Here is a 595-nt window from a genome sequence, read left to right on the forward strand (position 1 = left end):
TAGGTGTGGAGGCGTGGGCCCTTGCCCACCCAGCAGGGCAGCTCCTGGACAGCCACTCACCATGAGGATGAAAAGGGCCCGCTTGGGACTGAGTGGCAGCCCGTGGATGTGCAGCAGGAAGGTGAGCTGGTAGTTGCAGTAGGTGCTCGTGTCCACTCCTCTGCGGGGTTGGGAGGGGACCCAGGATTAGAGGAGAAGCCAGGCATTCCATGAGCAGCCCCTGACCCGCACCTGGGCCACTTGCCTGGCTCACCTATTGCTCACCAACACCTTGAAGAAGAATTCAGGGGCGAAGATGCCTTGGGGAACATTGTCATAGCATGGGGCGTTCTCCAGACAGAGCCACCTGCGAGCCAAAGATCAGGCAGTGGTGCTACCAACCATGCCTAGTCTGTGCCAACTCCCAATTTCTTCCTCCACCCCAACACTCTCGGTGAGGACCAAATGGGTGTAATCTCATGCCTTCCCTCATTCATTCCTTCATTCACTCATTCAATCATGCTGACTGAACACCTACTGTGCCACAGGCCGTCTACTCATTCATTTCCTCCCGCCTTCACGCCTCCACCTGTCAATTCCTCTGTCACTGCGCATC

General features: G+C 56.8%; 1 long non-coding RNA gene across 1 annotated transcript; it reads right to left on the reverse strand.

Moving 5' to 3' along the window:
* Positions 1–63: 63 nt before the first annotated feature.
* LOC108525889 (uncharacterized) lies at positions 64–585 on the reverse strand. The gene is made up of 3 exons (XR_001884361.1): positions 518–585; positions 254–346; positions 64–160 (listed from the first exon to the last, which is right to left on the reverse strand). It is a non-coding gene; the product is annotated as an uncharacterized LOC108525889 (long non-coding RNA).
* Between the last annotated feature and the right edge of the window lie 10 nt (positions 586–595).

This window comes from Rhinopithecus bieti, unplaced genomic scaffold, assembly GCF_001698545.2.
Source record: "Rhinopithecus bieti isolate Rb0 unplaced genomic scaffold, ASM169854v2 scaffold_30435, whole genome shotgun sequence".
NCBI lineage: Eukaryota > Metazoa > Chordata > Mammalia > Primates > Cercopithecidae > Rhinopithecus > Rhinopithecus bieti.